The sequence below is a fragment of the Staurois parvus genome, unplaced genomic scaffold (assembly GCF_062004578.1).
Source record: "Staurois parvus isolate SC_StPar_1 unplaced genomic scaffold, SC_StPar_1.0 ptg001051l, whole genome shotgun sequence".
Lineage (NCBI taxonomy): Eukaryota > Metazoa > Chordata > Amphibia > Anura > Ranidae > Staurois > Staurois parvus.
The window spans coordinates 3,731,097-3,752,459 of NW_028318847.1; the positions used below are offsets into that span (position 1 = coordinate 3,731,097).

A 21,363-nucleotide genomic window follows, 5' to 3' on the forward strand; every position below is an offset into this window, starting at 1 on the left:
TGTCAGTGCTTTAAAGCCTCTGGACAGGTTGGTTAATGTTTTTGTTTCCACTTTTAATTTGCTGCATGTGTAACAAATTATATAAGGGCTTATTGGGTCTGCATACTGAGCCAGTGGTCCCAACTGGCCCACTTTACCATACAGGTGCTCTTCTGCCCAGTCACCAGCCTAGCATCCACCACACACACACAAAATAAACAATCAAATAATCCACTCTTACAACATAAAATCAAATTTTCTGAGATACTGATTTCCAGAAGGAAGGGTAGGGTTGCTGGAAGGGTAGGTTTTTAAGTCAAATTGTAGCACATTATTTGCAGACCTATGTTGACTCGCCTACTCGTTCCTTTTGAGTAGCTCTGCATAGAGATACAATATAAGTAAGCAATTTGTTTCCTGAATGATTCAATATAGGTCATAAGGGATATCAATTTTCTTGTTCTAATTAGTGCCCTCTTATATCTCTTTTTTATTATCACATATTCAATTAATAGTTAAAGAAGGACATATTATTTTCTTTGGACCACCAGGATGAAAGGGAGTTTTAGAATATGCATGTTTCTCTTTCATGGGAGCTAGAAACTTGTCTCATGCATTCCTATACTATAAAACTGATAAAAAGAAATAGAAAAAAGTAAACATCTTCTAATAACACTATCCCCCTGGAGTCCTTAGATCTCTTATAGTAGATCTTCTAATAAAGACTATGAAAATTAATGTTTGTTTTTTCTATTTTATATTAATCACTGAGGAAAAGACTTGACCTTGAGATTACTTTGTTAGAATCTGCACTGATAAATTATTCTGAAATAAGAACAACACAAGGTCCTTTACATGTCATAAACTCCCATTAACTGGATTACTACATATGAATTCCGCATACAGAAAATCAAGGAATTCCAATTCATAGAGAAGACTCCATGCTGGTTGAATGACAGCTTAATTAGAACCATATGAAATTCTTCATGCATCATCAAATAAACGTTCCTCATAAATCTGCATGTGTTATGGGATTCATGAAGGAATTTATCAAATATAAATTTCTCAGTCCGACTGTGTTTGTAAGGTTTTTTTTAGATATACAGTCTTATGAAAAAATTATTTTGCAGATTTCAATGCATATTTATTAAGTCTGTATTTAGCAGACTAGGAAATGTAATACATGAAATATGCCATGTATTAAAATTTAGGCAATCTTTTACTTGGCTCACAAGAGTTATTTTTAGGATGGTCTAAGAACTTAAAGCTGAGCTGCAGGCAAACAGCTGAAACACAGATGAAATACATATACAAGAACTTTATGACCTGCCAAAAGACTTGGATTTATGTCCACTCAGTATACTGCTCTGCCACCCAGGTAACATTTAAGCCGGCCATAGACTATGCAACTTTCTGGTTGCAGGAAAGAAAATATCTTAATTCCCCTATCAACACATTCAGTGTTGAAGGGAGAATCCCTCCCATGGTGATACTGTGTTCTCCCAATGGGGGGCGCAGGGAGGGGGATTCATCCCTGCTAGGAGAACACAGTGATTATTGCTAGCGGGTATAGCCACTGGCAATTATCGCATGAAAAATCTGACAGGCTGGTTGTACTCAAATCATACATCAATCAAATTTGGTGCAATCAGACTGCCCATATATGGTTCAGATCTCGGCTGGTCCCTGTTGAACTGGCCAAGATTTGAACCATCTATGACTGGTTTTACATTGGACAGCGAAAGGAGAAGCAATGCACTGATGTGCTCATCTATCACTTTTTCTCTCCTGTTAACAGCATACTTCTTCCACTGCAGTACAACTGATTGAGTTTCTGTGCTGCATTTTACCCTCCAGTTTGAGCTTTGCTGTACAGGGCACTGCAAAGTCCGACACCAAGTCAAATTGAGGTCCTTACACTGCTTCCATTTTAAAACATAAAAAGAATATTTATAAAGCAGTGAATGTAACTTTCAAAATATTTACGGGTGGTCAGTCACTGTAATTTAAAACATCTGCAGTTCACCTGCAGAGAATGGTTGGTGAATGTCAGATTCACTGCTTCACTAAAATTACCATTAATGCTGTATTATTGAATATAGGGCTACTTTAATTTGCATCTTTTATATATGCCTGAAGTTTAGATTTAACTTACCTGTCAAATCTAAAGAAAAAGTGTTTGGCATTCTACCTTAAAGACCATACAAACCAAGGTAATACCACCCGACTACCTACCCCCTTCTAACCCATTCAGGTTTTGGGTTTTTTTGTTTTACCTTGTGGAACATGTTTTACTCAGTTAACTCTGCCATCCTGGTCCCTCCTCACCTATATCTGGGTGTAGGGTGTGGAGAACCAATAATCCAGCAGATGTGTCCATACCAGCCAGTCCTTGACAGTCCCCTCAACAATGCAGATTCTCTTCTGTATCCTTAGATCAGCCTTTTTCAACCAGGGTGCCTTTAGGTTTTTTTCAGGGGTGACTTGGCAATATGCCTAAAATTGCCCCAAAATTGTATACCAACCGACTGGTGAATCAAGCCTGCCTTTTAGTTACACAAAGCCACAGTTTTTCATTGTGCACCATTACAACCTTCCAGCTGCCGGCGTCCTAACAACCAATGACATCATCAGTTGATATGGAGGACGTTGCACAGCACCCTTCTTTGCCCCCTCCCTGCCCCTCTCCGTCACCACTGGGGTCACATTAGATGAGTAAGGGAGAGAAACTGAGAGAAGAGGAACACTGGAATACTAGTCAGATCATTTTAGATCGATTTATGATTTTGAAAGCACAGTAGCCCTTTATTGGGGTGACTTATAATAATATTTTAATAAGGTAATATATCCTTTATATATTATTTTTATTTTATTTTACTATTCACTATTATAGCACTGCATTGAATAAAATTACAAGATATTCTTAATATTAGGGGATATTCTAATTGACAGGCACTTGGGAGCACAATAATAATTAGAGCACAGGTTTACCAAGTTTTATTTTATTAGATGATGAGACGCTGTTTTTTTTTTTTTTTGTTTTGTTTTTTTTGTTTTTTTTTTATATTTAGATATTTTATTATAAGTTTTTCAAATTATCAATATATACATACAAACATTAATATGACAATCAAAATATAAAATTCAGATTTTACCTGACATAATATAAAAAAAAAAAATTAACTTTCCTTTTAATATCCTATTCTCCTTCCCTCCCCTCCCAATATACAACAACCCCCCCCCCCCCCATCACTGACAGCCTCAACTGTATGCTTTTCTACTCATTCTGGAGACCTTGATCCGAAAATATTCCTATTTTACTACTTCCTTTTTTCGCCAATGGCTTCTGAGCTCATTTACCTATATTCCAGATATAAATGTGACTTTTTGAATTCCTCCCATTTCCTCCACCTGATCCAGAAAACCTCCATCTTATCCTCATCCATATGATGACGTTCCTCCAATCTATATACCTGCTCCATCTTATCTACCCAATCCTTTACTTTTCGTGCTTCTTGTTCCTTCCAAAACTTGGGTATCAATCCCTTCGCTGCATTCAAATAATACATTAAACCTGAGTTTTTATATTCTTTCACTGAAAATTTATCACCATAAAAGAGACAAGTCTCTGGGTCCTTTGAAATGTTAACATCCATTATTTCCTGAATTAAGCAGACTATACCCCCCAATATTCTTGAATTTTATCACACTCTCACCAAATTTGAAACATTGTGCCTCTACCTCCACATCCACGCCAACACATAGGTGAATTATCTCCCCTTATTCTGTGTGCTACACTAGGTGTAATTTACCATCCTGTCAAGCATTTATAATTCATTTCCACATCCCTCATATTTACATTCCCGTGCAGGGGCGGACTGACCATTTGGAAACTCGGGCATTGCCCGAGGGCCCGGGGTTCAGTAGGGGACCCCATGAGATGCCCCTGGTACCTTTTTCATAGGCTTTTTTGAGTTTGGGCAAGGACGCAGGGGCCCCATGATCACCTATTGCCCGGGGGCCCCATGAGTTGTCAGTCCGCCCCTGTTCCCGTGTATTAATCTACAGTATATATTTTCTTTTGCCTTTCCTCATCTAAAATTACTCCTAAATCCCTTTCCCATTTCTCTATAAATGGGGGCCTTGTAACTGTGTTTAATCCTGTGAGGATCTTATATACTTCAGAAGCCCCGTGTTTCCCATCTCCACGTGTATCTAATAAGTGCTCAAAAGGGTTCCAGTCTTATTTTGTTCTCAATGGCCTTGGAAGCTTCCCCACAAAGTGTTTCAGTTGAAAATAACGCCACTCATCCATTCTCAAAAATATTTCACTCTTATTTTCCATTTCCCTATAAGAACATACTTCTTCCCCCACAATTATATCTCTGAATTGTACATCTTTCTTCTTTATCCACCTGCCTATGACACTTTCTAAAAAATCATCCTTCAATAAAAGAACATTTTTTGGCATGATCAGTCATATTTTCAATATCAATGCCAACATTTTCACAATTTCTGCCAGGGTATGCAAACTTCTGAGCACAACTATCTATATATATATATATATATATATATATATATATATATATATCTAATAAATATATATATATATATATATATATAATATATATGGTATTCTTGGTGGTGGCATGATGGTTCCATCAGAAATTTCCTAAGGATGGGAAGGAATTAGGTAGTATTTAATAATTCATCCAAAATTCTAAAGTACTTTTTATGTGACACGGAGTAAACCAGACTGTCAGATGATAGGCAAATAGTGCATAATAATACGAATGGATCATTTCTGAAATAAAAGCTGTTAAATAATACAAGATTTTGCAATCAGTGTCACTGATAGCTCCTGTGTCAGATTGCTCCCCTGTCAGTGGCAGCTCCTCCTGGTCATCTCCATACAGTTCAGGTGACAGAGACTCTGGAGAAGTTGATGAAAGAGTTGATAAAGAGGTTCTGGAGTCACACTGATCAATAAGAAAGCGCAAGCTGTGAAAGTACGAAAGTCTTGGTATATAGATGTCATCTGCTGCAGCCCCTGACCATTCAGATGCACTGATTTTGTTCAGTTCCTTCTTAAACACTGTCTTCAGATTTGCAATTTTATGTTTCACATAATTTATATCAGCTTGTGGACAGACAGCTTTATACATTTCAGCAAGCTTGGTGTAGGCCTCATGCTTTTTATTTTTGTCCGAGTACTCCTTGGACTTGACTTTCCACAAACAAGGCATCTGCTTGTATTGGGCATTAAACTGGGGCAAGAATTCAGGCGATGTCAATTTGTCTGCCATGGCTCCTGTAAAAGAAATCCTGCATATAATGCATCATCAGTATGATATTGCATCAACCATTAATATAATAAGTTTAGGCCTAAAGAGAGAATGTCAAGGCTTAGCTTCGTTCGTGATAAGAAATTTCCTATGATCCCGAAATTTTGTAAGTCTCGGAACGATCTTTCATCAAAATATTTGGTGTGATTGAACAATCACTAGGCATAGAAGCTAGAAAGCGTGTGTCATGAGCTCTGCCCTGTTAGACTCTGCACACGCTGTGTATGTGACCGCACTCCACTGCCACATTGGACCTATGAAATCTCACCAGCAAGCAGCATGGAGGACACAGAAGAGACACAGCCTTCCAGGAAAGTGCGCAGCAAGAAGGGTGCAAGAAAAATGAAGGCTACAGCCATGAGCAGAGGAGAAATGGTGGAGCTTGTGTTCCTGTTTGAAAGAAATGACTGCGATGACCAGCTTAAAAACTACAGCAAGCCAAATACAAGGAAAGATAAGATTCTGGATGAAGTGATAGAAGCTCTCCAGAATAAATATGGCATCCTGCGCTCAAAAGATCAACTCAGGAACAAATGGTCAGATCTTAAAGACAGGGAACCGGACCAACTAGGCTGCATTCACCAAATCATCCAAAAAAGTTTTTTTTTTTTTAATTATTATTATTGATTTTTTTATTTTCTGCACAAATACGTTTACATGTTGTTTTTTTTTTAGGAAAAATAAAGACGCAGCTTGCAAAGAGAAAACAATGCAAGTTCACATATGTTAAGACCATGGTGGCTCAAACTGAAGACCAGGAACATGAACAACCACTAGGGTCCTATTTGGAGGAGCAATCCACAGGTATGTGCAAATAATATTTGTGCATGTTTAGAGCATATATTGTGTATTTATAACTGCACATTTGTTGGCATTCAACACGCCAGGGGACAGTAACAGCACTGCATGAAGAATCCAGGCACAGTAGGTGAGTACTTTTTTTTTTGTTGGGTGTACTGGTTATTTAGTTTTTTTAGTTTAAAATATAAAAAATAAAAAACATAATTTACCTTTTCCTTGCTAAGGTTTTGCACACAGCAGGCCTGATCCTCCACTTGTCTGCTCGTCAGGCGATCCTGGACACTCCCCCCTACTTAGTGCCCCCTAGCAAGCTGCTTGAAATGGGGTCACCCATACGTGCTTGCTGCAAAGCCAGCTCTGTGTTTCTATGAGACACACATAGTGCGGCTCAGCCCCACTCCCTTCCAGTTCGGGGAAGTTTACTTCATGCATTGAATGGCTGAAGGTGAAAAAGGTGAAACAAATGTAACCTTTACAATTATATGGGGAATATAATTTTTTTTTGTTTACATTTTTGCTTTTCTGCAGGATTATCAAGGCATCATAAAGAGGACAAACCATCTATGGAAATAGTGCAAGCCAAGGAAATCATGGAAGAATCCACCCCAAAGGATACAGGATGTAAAGGTTACATAGTTACATAATTAGTCTGACTGAAAAAAGACAAAAGTCCATCCAGTTAAACCATTAAAAAAAAAAAAAAGTTATAATCCTACACCCACAGTTAATCCAGAGGAAGGCAAAAAACCCCAGCAAAGCATGATCCAATTTGCTCCTGCAGGACAAAAAATTCATTCCTGATCCCCCGAGAGACAATCGGATATTCCCTGGATCAACTTTACCTATAAATGTTAGTATCCATATATATTCTGTGTATCCAAGAAAGAATCCAGGCCTTTTTTAAAGCAATCCACTGAGATGGCCAGAACCAACTGTTGAGGGAGTCTATTCCACATTTTCACAGCTCTTACTGTGAAGAAACCTTTCCGTATTTGAAGATTAAATTTATTTTCCTCCAGACATAAAGATTGGCCCCTTGTCCTCTGTGATGACCTCAGGGTGAATAACTCTACACCGAGTTCACTATATGAACCACTGATGTATTTATACTTGTTGATCATGTTGGCAATGCAAAAATCAGTAAACAATTATGGAGACCATGGAGTGGAGTCTTTTGAGGAGGAGGGGGTGGTCCACTGTGTCAAAGGCAGCAGAGAGGTTCAGGAGAGGGAATACAGAATAGTGTCCATTGGTTTTAGCTGTTTATTTGTAAGCTGCCAATATATCTGCAATTGTGTTCTGTGTAATTTACCTACCTTTGCATAGCCTAAAGGAAGACATCTTCTCTACTGCAGCTTCTTGTGTAACCTGCCTCCTCAATGGCTAACATAATATCATCACAAATGTTTTTCACCATGTCCCTTTGACAGAAGTTGATCAAACAATTTACATCTGTCAAGCAAGGATGGCCACACATTGATCAGAATTCAGCCGATCCCTGCTGAACTGCCCAAATCTTGATCAGTGTATGGAATTATGAATAAATGGAAATGGATAAACAAAAAAGAGGGCGCACCAACCTAGTGCATTATCATTTAAAAATGTATTTATTGAAGGAAAAAAGTAAGTATCATACTCACAATAGACATAAAAACACCAGCATGTCAAACTGAACAAGATGTTTAATCCAAACAGCATCTGAGTCCATACGATGGAATCCTGGATGAACAACTTCTAACGCGTTTCGAGGACACAACCTCTTCCTCAGAGCCAACACTTCAGGAGTCTGCACTTCTCTTAAATAGGCTAATAAATGATGCCAGAGGACCATATCAAATCCACCCGAAGGCGGAGCCTAGCATCACATGACCCATTGTCATCTAATTCCAATATTGGATAAGATGACAAAAAAAAATGCGTTAGCCAGTTGGTCATCCAGGGTTCCATCGTATGGACTCAGATGCTGTTTGGATCAAACATCTTGTTCCGTTTGACATGCCTGTGTTTTTATGTCTATTGTGAGTATGATACTTACTTTTTTCCTTCAATAAATACATTTTTAAACGATAATGCACTAGGTCGGTGTTCCTTCTTTTTTGTGTCCCTATTTGCATTTAGTGTATTTGGACCTGAGGGCAGCAAGCAGTGCATATTCCAGAATATTCCAGAACATTCCTATTGGTTCTACTGAGTCCATTCCTAGTGCAGGAGAAAAGTGTTTGTTGTATGGAATTATGAATAGTTGTTTAGATTCAAAACCTTATGGTGAAAAAAATTTAAAAAGATATCCACACACTATGAACTTCTGTTTTCAATTGTCAGCTTTGAAAGGTTAAGATTGCTAATGAGTTCTCAGCAGGGGAGCGCAGGAAAGGCATTTAGTTATGGGTGACTGAAGATTTGCTGAGGAAATATTCTGCTTCCTTATGTCATGCAATTCCATTCAACAGTAAATCTTCAGTCTCTGCCAAAGAACAAATGGTAAACAAAAATGCTTAGTTAAAATAAAAATATAGCCACAGATAAACAACTATCTATTGCTAGTTTATATTACTAATATTGTTAGCATTTTAAATGTTTTTTTTTTAAGGTAAACTATTGGAGGTTAGATAGTATTTTTTTTTTAATGTTTAGCTGTTTTTTAGCCAATCTTTTAGAGAAAGGAAGTGTGTCATTGCCCAATATACTATAGATTGTGGGTGGGGGCCAGTTAAAGGAGACCTTGCACTTCATTGCAAGGTTCACTAAAGCAAGGGACCCCCTTCCTAAACCACTGAATTAAAGTGCAACAATAAAAAAAACTAATGATAAGGTGTGTGTGGGTGGGCAGTGACTGGCCAGATCCCTGAGAAGGTTGAGTAGCCCAAACCTTGCACTATATTGTATTTTCATCTCACAAAAGTTGAGCTACTTGGCATTCCTATGAATCTTGTCCATAGGAGTCATCCGCTAGACCAGGGTCTTCAAACTTTCCAAAGAAAGGATCAGTTTACTGTTCTTCAGACTTTAGGGGGGCCAGACTGTCCTCACTGGGAGTAAACGATGCCCGTTTTTTGGTGTTAGGGGAGAAATAGTTGGTGTCAGTGGGAGGAATAGTGCTCCATTGTTGGTGTCAGTGGCAGGAATTATGTCCCATTGTTGGTGTCAGTGGCAGGAATAGTGCCTCGAGGGCCAGATAAAAGCGAGAAAAGGGCCACATCTGGCACAGGGTCGCAGTTTGGAGACCACTGATCTTCACTATGAAAGCCAAAGAAAGGTGAGTATATTTATCTACCTATTTTTCTCTCCATTGATTCTTTTTTGTACCTTTTATGTAGTGTTTAAGGAAGGCAGATGTGCCCTCACTGATCAAGCAGACCTTGCCTGAAGTGCAAGGCCTGCTTTAAGCTTTGTATATGTTAGGAATACAGCTGAACAGCAAGGGATAAAATTGCGCTCTCTATAGAGGACAGAAATAAAATCTGCAGAAAATATGCAGCTGACAGATTCTAGAGATGCACCTGCAGAAGAAATGTGGTAAATATAAAATATTTATAAGCAGTATTTTAATTGTACCCACCTATAATTAATAAATCCATAAAAACATGTAAAAAACACATTCCCTTTAAACTTAGCAGGTTTGTATTTCTGTCAGTTTATAAGATAAAGGACACACATTGGTTCTTTTATAGCAAATGATAAACATTTCTCTCATATGTGCATTCATGAAATAATTGCTCAGTGATTACATAACAAAAATGTTCCTGCTTGGGTCACAAATGACTGATAAATGCAATGCAAACAATTGCTATTTTATCCAATTTCATTTGGTGGGAATGTCTGGGGTAGCTTTTTGGTGCCCAAAAATATTTGGGGTAATGATGATCCTTGTGTCTAAGGATGAGTCCAGACTTTGAACTTGGGTTTGCACTGAACGTAGATGGAAGCTCTCACAGCCGCCCCCACACAACTGTCACCAGAACATTCCCTGCCACGTAGTGGCACATACACAAAGGGGCAGGGATGTGCATGTCTTCATTGACCTAATATGGCCAAGTAGCCCTATCAGATAAATTATGTCTTGACCATTCCCACCCCTTTGAGCACCTGAAATTGTGGGAGGGAAATATCCTTGGCACAGTTGATTTGGTATGCAGTGAGCTGGAGTGACAGCTTCCTTTCAAGTGAAGTGCATACTAGCAGATTATGGCTGAAGTCACCAGGGGTCCAATTGAAAAACAATTTTTCATTGGAGCTGAGCAGATGTCTGTTACAGTCATTCAGCGACCGCTTTATGCACAGACCTCTAAAGCCAGCCATAGATGGATCAAATCTTGGCCAATTCAGCAGCGACGGACCTAGGTTAAACCCATGTATGTGCAGGCTGATTGTACCCAAGTTGATCCATCAATCAACTTGGGAATAACCAGCACGTTGGATTTTTATCTATAACTGCTAGCAGTAATCATTGTTCTCTCCTGGAAGGGACAGCTCCCTGCACCCCTCTCTTCCCTGCCAGGAGAACACAATACCTCCACAGGAATTGAGTGTTTTCTTTCCTGTGACCCATGGTTGCAGGCAAGAAAGTCGTGTAATCTATGGTTTGACGACTTTCCTCTCAATAACATAGAAGTAGACCGGCTTCTAAATATTTAATTATTTATTAGGACACACAATGTTCAAATATAGGTTACAACAGATATTGCGATCTGCCCGCACAGTATGGACAGGGTTAATTATGGCAAACACAGATCCCCAGTCCCCTCATAGACAAAGAAAACTAAGCAGGATCTTTTAGCAGGGAGTGGTGGAGTTATCAGAAAAGTATGTCTAAAATAGTAGGCAGTGTAAAAGAAGCATACATATTCTGATATGTGAATGAGAACATGTAACAAATATAAAGTAGGTGTTATTCCAATTTAGCTGCAAAAGTGGAAATAAAATAAGTCGCTGCATAATGCATGCAAGCTTGATTCTATAAATGACAGCACATTACTTTTCCAGAAGCCACTAGGTGGCATATGAGATACACCTGAACTGGACAGCAAAGTTTCATCATCAAGGTTGATCTGAAGACCTTTAATGACCCACCTTACCCCTTCCACATTAAAAAAATCTTTACACTTTTAGGGTCTAAAAATGTTAAACACAAACAAGTAATGCAAAATGTATCAAACTGTGTCATTCTTCTGTCAGGTCTGATATTTGGACAGCAAATGTTTGCACAAAGACGTGAACAGGATGTGTAATAGTCCAGGATCCTGAGCCTTCAGCAAACTCTATCTGAGTAATACACACAGCTTTACAATGCCTTCTCCACTGCATGCACCAAGAATTAACGGAGAGCATATCCTACGTCAATTCTTTAGGTTATAAATAGATCGACTTCAGGAATAGAGGAAGAGATGAAGTATGTAAAGTACTTCAAGTCCCTCTGTTTTCTTTCCAATGGTTTTACTGTTCTCACAGTAAACAAAAGTACAAACTTTTATACGGATCAGAGGTATAAAAAACAGATAACAGATACTGTAGGTCTCAGAACATGTGCAATACATACACCAAACGAGCAATAGAGGAGTTATAATGCAAAATTCCATCTGATATCTAATCACTTCAGGTATGGTGGAGGTTATTGGTTTCTATCTGGTTCTCCTAGCACTACCCCCCTAGGAGTTTCTGAAGTTTGGGCCCCCCTATAGTCCTGCACAGCCAGGCATTTCCTTTAGACAGACTTGCACCAGGAGACAGTAACCAGTCCTTGATCTTTGTTTTCCTGTTTTATTAGGGGATTGAACATGGATGGGGTAAGGGGTGTATGGGATGCCCAAGGGAATGGCAACTGAAGACAGCTTCCCTGGAACTATATACAAGTCTCTTCAGACAGCAAAAATTATCTTTTGGAGAACTAGCCAACATCTCCTGTTGTACCACCCCAGACCCTGGATGAATCCTCTCCTCATCCAGCTGTACTGGGTGAATCCCTAGGCAGGGGATCCAGTGCCTACCACTGTAGGGTGAAACAGTCCCAGGTAGCATCTAATCAAGTTTCCCACCAGAGTGCTCCTTGCCCTTACTGGTCCAGGGGGTGCAGGTCTACTCACTCATTCCTTCTCCTATGCTGCTGATGGATTGGTGGCTGCTACCAGGCCTTCTAGTTGGGCCGCTTCTTCCCTGCTGTATAGGTGGTACTCGCTCTGGGGGCCATTGAAGTCCTAAGCTTTCCTCCTTCCAAGCGTCCTTCTGACTGTAGGTGAGCCCCACTCCATCTGTGCCTCCTCCCAGTTTTCTGCTCTACAGCCTCTCACTTCCTTTCCATCTTCCATCTGAACTCTCCTCCTGCTGAGCAGGCCCTGTCACTTTTAAGGGCTGTCCTGACCCCATGCCAAACCTCCTATTGGGGATTGGCCAGGATCCCTCAAAAGTGCAGATCGGCCACTCCTTGCCTCCACCCACTGCTTCTAGAACTTTCTCCAAAGTTCAGAGAGCTGGTCTGCAGCTCAGCCTTGACTTGAATTTGACCTCCCTCTGACTATTGCACAGGCTGCTACTCAGCATCTAACTAACAAATTAGAATATAGCTCCCCCCAGCTACCCAGGAGGGTGCTACATACATCAGGGGTGCTCAACCTTTTGAAGAGAGAGAGCCGCTTAAGTGATTTGGTAATCAGTCATGGGCTACAATGAACTATAGGGTTTTATTGCCGGCCCAAACTGTAAATGTAAATGAGCCCCCACTGTTCTGAGCCTTAGGCTGCTTTCACGCTGATGTGCTGCGGTTTACCTGTGCCGTGGGTGCAGCACAGTGTAATTGCGGATTTCCTGCAGGTTAGCTGCACTGATCCTTAGACTTCTATTACATCTTATGGGCATGGTGCACTTCCTAAAAGTGCACCAAAACTCCTGCATTTAGGAGTTTTGGTGTGCTTTCAGAAAGCACACTAAACCCAGAGGATGTAATAGAAGTCTATGACTCAGTGCAGCTAACCTGCAGGAAAGCCGCAGGTGCATTGTGCTGCACCTGCAGATCAGTGTGAAAGTAGCCGTTTTTTATAAGTGTTAATATGCCCATTGCAAAGTGCAGTATAGGTGTTGTTTAATACACTGACCTTTTCCTATTCCAGCTTCTGCTGGCATTGCTCTCCAGATTGCTAGAAAGGTCACAGGTGAGGTGCACTTGGTATCACTCCACCTGGGACAGGAGCTGGTGCTACAGAGGAAGCATCGACTTATGCGGTCCCTGCTCCCTCTGCAATGGTCTTCTTCCTCCTCTGCCAGCACCAAGTTACTGCACTCTGATCCTCTGGGATGACAGGTCAGCAAACCATTGATCTCAATCTGAGCTTGCTAGCCCACCACCCAGAGCATTTGAATGTGCTTCTCTGGTTTGAGGCCACAGGCCACATCAGAGGGCTCCGCGGGCCACATGTTGAGTATCCCTGTCCTACATCCTAGATTCCACTATCTAGAGCATATAGTTCAACTAACTAGTAGTAATTGAGCCATAACATCTAGAAGATTACCTTTTATCTTCAACTATTTAAAAATGAAAATTACCAAAACGAATTAAAAAAAGAAGGAAGAGGACAGAGAAAGGAAAGAGTGAACTTGAGGAAACAAGAAGAGGGAAGAACAGTAGAGAGCTGGATCCTAGCTCCCCGTCTTGACTGTGATTTTGTGCAGGTAATCGTAAGTATTGTAACCGGGGATTCCAAGTTCTTTTCAAATCTGGTTTCACCAGCGTAGTGTCAGGGGTCTCACTTTGACCCCGTCCCTGTTCCAGGGGGCCTTCCTGTCACATTAAGCTTTATGCCAGACATCATTGCCGACCGCGGTGCAGCCATTTAGGAGCCATGGCCACTGTCATTCTCTCTGAGCCATCTGCAGGAAGCAGGATGGCTCTACATGGAGGGTGGGGGCTGCCCTGTTAACAAGCAGGTGATTGGTTTTTAGGATGCAGAGCAGTCCTAGCAACCAAACACCAGCTTGCAGCTTGTACCACCTAGCCCTTTGTTCAAGCTTCCTGTGCCTCCCACCCTCCGCACTGTGTAAGTTAAGACAAGAGACATTCACCAAAACATTCACTTTAGGTGAAGCTTCCAGGTGCATGTGTTTTAAATTAAAAAGATTGATACACCACCACTGGTGAGAGTCACAATCACTGCTTTACTATTATTCCTCAAAATGTATGCTTGGGCAACAAGAAGAAACATATGCAGTACATTTGCATACATGCACATTTCCCTATAATTCTTTGTTGCTTTAAAAACACTGCAAGTATAGAAAAATACCTGTTGATTATGCAAAAAGTCCAGTAAGCTATGAAACTTACTATAGTGGGCTAAAAAGGCAGCTTCTGAAATCCCTACCAAAGTTTTTCCTGCTGGACTACAGACCCCTTGTCAGGGAAACTTCAGCTGGCCAAAGCACAGCTGAAGTTTCAAGGCACACACAAATGTGCATGCACAGTCCTGCAGGTCCAGCTGTGCAGAGGCGTGTGAATATGCACGTGCACAGGTGTGCGCACATTCACCACTGATACTGACGCCAAGTGGCCTATATAAGTGCAGCAGCTGCACTAGCTTGTTGCTGTCTGATCTGCAGGGTTTCTGTGCCTGTTCCTGTATTGATACCTGTGATTGACCTGGTATGCCTATGTCTCCTGTCTTTGTCTGATCTGCCTCTACCATTGCTGAAATTGGCCTATGATCTGATTTCACTTCTGCCTGCTGCTTATGCCTGATCTATCCATCTGCTACTGACCCGACTCATCTGTCTCTGCATCCTGCTCTACCAGCCTGTTCTGCTGTGCCATCTGCCTGCTACCAGCTCGTTTTGCTGTCTACCTGCTACCAGCCTGCCTGCTACCAGCCTGCTCTGCTGTGCCACCTGCTGCCAGCCTGCTCTGCTGTGCCACCTGCTACCAGCCTGCTCTGCTGTGCCACCTGCTACCAGCCTGGTCTGCTGTGATATCTGCCTACAGCCAGCTTCTCTTCTCCTGTCATCCATCCAGCGAGGTGCCAGCTAGTCTTGCGCAGACTACTGGACTGATCAGGCACTCATACCCCACCATGCTCTCATGTTTGCAGTTCCACTCTCAGTGGCCACTGAGCTGGAGTTGAATGAGCAGCCTTCCACTGCATGTCATGCTCACCAACCAGGTACATGACACCCCTTCCCCCTCATGTTATGGACATGAAGAGAGGGGAGGTGTTCTGTAGTCCATCAGGGGCAATAACACTGCTTGCGATTTCAGCAAAGCAGAGGCTTAAACCAGAAGTAAGCAGCTTGCTGAATTTCTGACAGGATCAACAGGTATGTTTCTTGAAGTGTTGTAAAGAGGCAAAAATGGGAAATGTGAATATATTGCTGAAAAGTTTTGGTCTTTTTTTTGTTGCTTAGACGTACACTTTATGTTGTCTTCTGCCAATAAGTGTCACTTCTATGGATGTTTGTGGTGAAATATCCAAATCCTGGAAATCTGCAGAAGCCACCAGAGGTTCTAGAAGAAGACTGCCATAAGATGAAATGGCAGTGAATTGGAAGAGTGGGAATTCAGGAACATCTGTATTTGCGTACTCCATATCCTCACTCTGCCCTTTAATAAAGTGATGGAGATAATCACGGAAAGATAGGGATTTAAAGGGTGCTATCGAACAGAGAATAAGGGGAGTGCAGGAAAGAAAAGTGTAGAATGTTTACTGTGCCCACTATAATGTATAGAGTCAGTTTATTAGCTAATAAGAGACTGATAATGTACAGTATAGAGTAGGGTTTTATCATACATTTATTCTACCTCACACAATGGAATTACATTTGGACTTATTAGAATGGGGAGCTAGAATAGGGATCATTAGAAAAAATGAATCTAAAATGCCTTTTTCTACACCTCTCTTTTCTTATGCACTGCATGTTACTTAAAGTATACCTGTCACAAACCAGCATGATTCAAGTCTGAATTGTCTACATGTATAGCAGGTTTAGTTGAAAACAAGACATTGTATTTGTCTTGTACAGAAATGCAGTGAATTTCCTGAAACTCTGGGGACACAAACTTCAAAAACTAGTTTAGATTACTGCTTTCTTGGACTCTCCTGTCCCACAGAAGAATCTGAGAATGCAGCCCGCAGTTCTGCTGGCTGACCATAGAACTGATTGAAGACAAGAATGCCCCCAATCATCGCTATGGTCTAAGAAACCGGAAGCTACAAGAATTTCATTATTTCCGTTTCACTGGATATAAGCAGTGCCATTTTTAAATTGTGAAAGCATCGGATCACACCAATCTTGGTGTGATCAGATGCTTTAAGGGCAGAGGAGAGATCCACAGTCTAATAGACCCCAGATTTCTCAGAAAAGAGAACCTGCTGTTGCTTATTACTATCACAGGGGTATTTACATTCCCTGTGATAACAATAAAAGTGAAAAAGTGATTAAAAAAAAAGAAAGGGACAGTGTATAAATTTAAAAAAATAAATAAATCAGTCCCATCCCCCTTCTTGTGCTCATGCGCAAAGGAGAATTAAATCGTTGGTTCCATGGTGGTATGTAAACAGAGATTGCACCATGCATGTGAAGCATCACTACGAACATCAGATCGAGGGCAGTAATTCTAGAACTAGACCTACTGTGTAAATATAAAGTGGAGACCTGTAAAGGCTTTTAAATCGTCGCCTATCAATATAAAAAATTTACATAGTTTGTCGCCGTTGCACGGGCATGTGCAATTTTAAAGCATGTCATGTTTGGTATCTATTTATTTGACTTAACATCATCTTTTATATTTTATCAAACAATTGGCCAATATATGTGTCAGAAATGGCTTGTCCTTCAAGTGGTTAGAAGATGTGTGATGAGTGGCATAAGCTAATGTTGGCCCTGAAATGCCAGGATAGTAGAAGCACCCTTCCCCCCCCCCAACCCCCAGATGATCCCTTTTTGGAAAGTATACAAAATATTTGCTAAGGGGCTTGGTGAGTATTTTGCAGTTCTCATTTGTTGCCACAAGTTTTTGGAAAATGATGAAAGAGAACAAAAATGTATCTTTTCTTTTTCAAAAGCCTGTGACAAAAATGATATCTGCAAAATACTCAGCATGTCCCTTATTGAATTCCTTGGGTTGTCTACTTTCCAAAAAGGGGTCATTTGGGGAGGGGGGGTTATACTATCCTGGCATTTTAGGACCTTCTAAACTGTGATAGGTAGTGAGGAAGTGATATGAGGAAATACAATATGCCCTTTGAAAGCCTGAAAGTGGTCATTGGATTTTGGGGGCCTGTATGTGGATAGGCTGGCAAAAAGTCTCTAACATGTGGTATCCCCATACTCGAGAGAAGTAGCAGAATGTGTTTTGGGGTGTTATTCCACATATAGCCATGGCATACTGAGCAATATATCACTTAAATCACAAATTAGTGTAAAATAAAAATTTTAATTTTTCAAAAGTTTGAGCCTCTCAACAATTTCCTTGGGGAGTCTACTTTCCAAAAAGGGGTCTTTTGGGGGTCTTTATACAGCCCTGGTATTTTAGCACCTCAAGAAATGTGATAGGAAGTCAGAAAGTAAAAGCTGCGTAAATCCCAGTATATATACCATAGTTTGTAGACGCTATAACTTTCACAGAAACAAATTAATATACACATATTGGGATTTTGTAACCAAAGACATATAGCAGAATACATTTTGGCCTAAATTTATGACTAACTTAATGAGTTTATTGAATATTTTTTGTAACAAAGCAGAAAACATATATTTTTTTTCAAAATGTTTGGTCTTTTTTTGTTCATATTAGAGATGAGCGAATTTCTCAAAAATTCGATTCGGCTGATTCGGCAAATTCCAGTGTGAAATTCGATTCGATGCGAATTTCTTCGCTACGAAGATGACTTATAAAAAGGGTTTCTAGGCTTCAGAGAGCCTTTAAATTAGTGCAGAACACTGTACCTTTAATTTAAATGCCCTTGGAGATGAGGAAAGAGAAGGAGAAGGAGAAGGAGAAGGATGAGAAGAAGGAGAAGGATGAGAAGAAGGAGAAGGAGAAGGATGAGAAGAAGGAGAAGGAGAAGGATGAGAAGAAGGAGAAGGAGAAGGAGAAGAAGGATGAGAAGAAGGAGAAGGAGAAGGATGAGAAGAAGGAGAAGGATGAGAAGAAAGAGAAGGATGAGAAGGAGAAGGATGAGAAGAAGGAGAAGGAGAAGGATGAGAAGAAGGAGAAGGATGAGAAGAAGGAGAAGGATGAGAAGAAGGATGAGAAGAAGGAGAAGGATGAGAAGAAGGAGAAGGATGAGAAGAAGGATGAGAAGAAGGATGAGAAGAAGGAGAAGGATGAGAAGAAGGAGAAGGAGAAGGATGAGAAGGAGAAGGATGAGAAGAAGGAGAAGGATGAGAAGAAGGAGAAGGAGAAGGATGAGAAGAAGGAGAAGGAGAAGGATGAGAAGAAGGAGAAGGATGAGAAGAAGGATGAGAAGAAGGAGAAGGATGAGAAGAAGGAGAAGGATGAGAAGAAGGAGAAGGATGAGAAGAAGGATGAGAAGAAGGAGAAGGATGAGAAGAAGGAGAAGGATGAGAAGGAGAAGGATGAGAAGACGGAGAAGGAGAAGGAGAAGCAGAAGGAGAAGGATGAGAAGAAGGAAAAGGAGAAGGATGAGAAGATGGAGAAGGAGAAGGATGAGAAGAAGGAGAAGGAGAAGGATGAGAAGAAGGAGAAGGATGAGAAGAAGGATGAGAAGAAGGAAAAGGAGAAGGATGAGAAGAAGGAGAAGGAGAAGGATGAGAAGAAGGAGAAGGAGAAGGATGAGGAGAAGGAGAAGAATGAGAAGAAGGAGAAGGATGAGAAGAAGGAGAAGGAGAAGGATGAGAAGAAGGAGAAGGAGAAGGATGAGGAGAAGGAGAAGGATGAGAAGAAGGAGAAGGATGAGAAGAAGGAGAAGGAGAAGGATGAGAAGAAGGAGAAGGATGAGAAGAAGGAGAAGGATGAGAAGATGGAGAAGGAGAAGGATGAGAAGAAGGAGAAGGAGAAGGATGAGAAGAAGGAGAAGGAGAAGGATGAGAAGAAGGAGAAGGATGAGGAGAAGGATGAGAAGGAGGAGAAGGATGAGAAGAAGGAGAAGGATGAGAAGAAGGAGAAGGAGAAGGATGAGAAGAAGGAGAAGGATGAGAAGAAGGAGAAGGATGAGAAGAAGGAGAAGGAGAAGCAGAAGGAGAAGGATGAGAAGAAGGAAAAGGAGAAGGATGAGAAGATGGAGAAGGAGAAGGATGAGAAGAAGGAGAAGGATGAGAAGAAGGAGAAGGAGAAGGATGAGAAGATGGAGAAGGAGAAGGATGAGAAGAAGGAGAAGGATGAGAAGAAGGAGAAGGATGAGAAGAAGGAGAAGGAGAAGGATGAGAAGAAGGAGAAGGAGAAGGATGAGAAGAAGGAGAAGGATGAGAAGAAGGAGAAGGAGAAGGATGAGAAGAAGGAGAAGGAGAAGGATGAGAAGAAGGAGAAGGATGAGAAGAAGAAGGATGAGAAGAAGGATGAGAAGAAGGATGAGAAGAAGGAGAAGGATGAGAAGAAGGACAGTTCTGTGACAGTTTCTGTCTATTTCTGACAGTTCTGGGACATTCACTCCATACAGCTGTTTCAACCGCTGTATGGAGGGAATGTCATGGAACTGTCAGAAATAGACTATTAATGACAGTTCTGGGACTGTCCTTCCATGCAGCGGTTGAAACATTGTATGTATTTGTTTCCATAAATGGATCCATTTATGGAAACAAATACATACAATGTTTCAACCGCTGTATGGAAGTACAGTCCCAGAACTGTCATTAATAGTCTATTTCTGACAGTTCTATGACATTCCCTCCATACAGCGGTTGAAACAGCTGTATGGAGTGAATGTCCCAGAACTGTCAGAAATAGACTATTTATGACAGTTCTGGGACTGTCCTTCCATACAGCGGTTGAAACATTGTATGTATTTGTTTCCATAAATGGATCCATTTATGGAAACAAATACATACAATGTTTCAACCGCTGTATGGAAGGACAGTCCCAGAACTGTCATAAATAGTCTATTTCTGACAGTTCTGGGACATTCACTCCATACAGCTGTTTCAACCGCTGTATGGAGGGAATGTCATAGAACTGTCAGAAATAGACTATTAATGACAGTTCTGGGACTGTCCTTCCATACAGCGGTTGAAACATTGTATGATACAATGTTTCAACCGCTGTATGGAAGGACAGTCCCAGAACTGTCATTAATAGTCTATTTCTGACAGTTCTATGACATTCCCTCCATACAGCGGTTGAAACAGCTGTATGGAGTGAATGTCCCAGAACTGTCAGAAATAGACTATTTATGACAGATCTGGGACTGTCCTTCCATACAGCGGTTGAAACATTGTATGTATTTGTTTCCATAAATGGATCCATTTATGGAAACAAATACATACAATGTTTCAACCGCTGTATGGAAGGACAGTCCCATAACTGTCATTAATAGTCTATTTCTGACAGTTCCATGACATTCCCTCCATACAGCGGTTGAAACAGCTGTATGGAGTGATTGTCCCAGAACTGTCAGAAATAGTCTATTTCTGACAGTTCTGGGACATTCACTCCATACAGCTGTTTCAACCGCTGTATGGAGGGAATGTCATGGAACTGTCAGAGTCCCAGAACTGTCATTAATAGTCTATTTCTGACAGTTCCATGACATTCCCTCCATACAGCGGTTAAAACAGCTGTATGGAGTGAATGTCCCAGAACTGTTAGAAATAGACTATTTATGACAGTTCTGGGACATTCACTCCATACAGCGGTTGAAACATTGTATCTATTTTTTTCCATAAATGACATTCTGCAGATACACTTAGAGGAGCGCTGCAGATACACTTTTTGCCGGCTTGGAATTATTCTTATTTTCATCCTACTTCTTCTTTTTCTTCTTATGAGGATGAGGATGAGGATGAAGAAGAAGAAGTAGGATGAAAATAAGATTAATTCCAAGCCGGCAAAAAGTGTATCTGCAGCGCTCCTCTAAGTGTATTTGCAGAATGTCATTTATGGAAAAAAATAGATACAATGTTTCAACCGCTGTATGGAGTGAATGTCCCAGAACTGCCATAAATAGTCTATTTCTGACAGTTCTGGGACATTCACTCCATACAGCTGTTTCAACCGCTGTATGGAGGGAATGTCATAGAACTGTCAGAAATAGACTATTAATGACAGTTCTGGGACTGTCCTTCCATACAGCGGTTGAAACATTGTATG

The 21,363-nt window shown here is 40.7% G+C and overlaps 1 long non-coding RNA gene across 1 annotated transcript in view; it reads left to right on the top strand.

Moving 5' to 3' along the window:
• LOC149440838 (uncharacterized) overlaps positions 1–7,283 on the top strand; it is a 30,501-nt gene extending 23,218 nt beyond the window's left edge. The window contains exons 3-4 of the long non-coding RNA XR_016307489.1: positions 6,000–6,128; positions 6,654–7,283. This is a non-coding gene — a long non-coding RNA (uncharacterized LOC149440838). The remainder of the gene's footprint in view (positions 1–5,999; positions 6,129–6,653) is intronic.
• Positions 7,284–21,363: the final 14,080 nt, after the last annotated feature.